The sequence below is a fragment of the Otolemur garnettii genome, unplaced genomic scaffold, assembly GCF_000181295.1.
Source record: "Otolemur garnettii isolate 467f Iridium unplaced genomic scaffold, OtoGar3 scaffold00034, whole genome shotgun sequence".
NCBI classification, from domain to species: Eukaryota; Metazoa; Chordata; class Mammalia; order Primates; family Galagidae; genus Otolemur; species Otolemur garnettii.
Window position 1 is genome coordinate 13,948,559 of NW_003852429.1, and position 416 is coordinate 13,948,974.

The window sequence follows — 416 nt, forward strand, 5'->3', positions numbered from 1 at the left end:
AAGCCCAACCAAGTAACTAACTAGGAGGGAAGGACAGGGTCATTTCTGATTGGCCATGAAGAGGCGCAAATGGAGGTAAGGAGATAACTTTTCCTTTCCATAGCATGAAATTGTACACCACAGGTCACCTGAATGACATCTTTTATTACTGCTGAATATAGAAATGAGGTAATACAGGAGCTGCCCCTGGAGGGCTGAGTTATGGATTGTTATATCTGAGAATTAGGCAGCCATTCACTTTAAAGTGCTCTAGCTTAATATCAACAAGACTTCATTACTTCTGCTGGTACTGGAAAAATACTGCTACTGCTGAGGGTTTATGTATGTTTTTGTTATAGACCCAATTTCCCGGGGCTGATTTGTCTTAACAGTCATTTTAAGTTACAAATTGAATCTACTCTCACTGTACGTAAGTT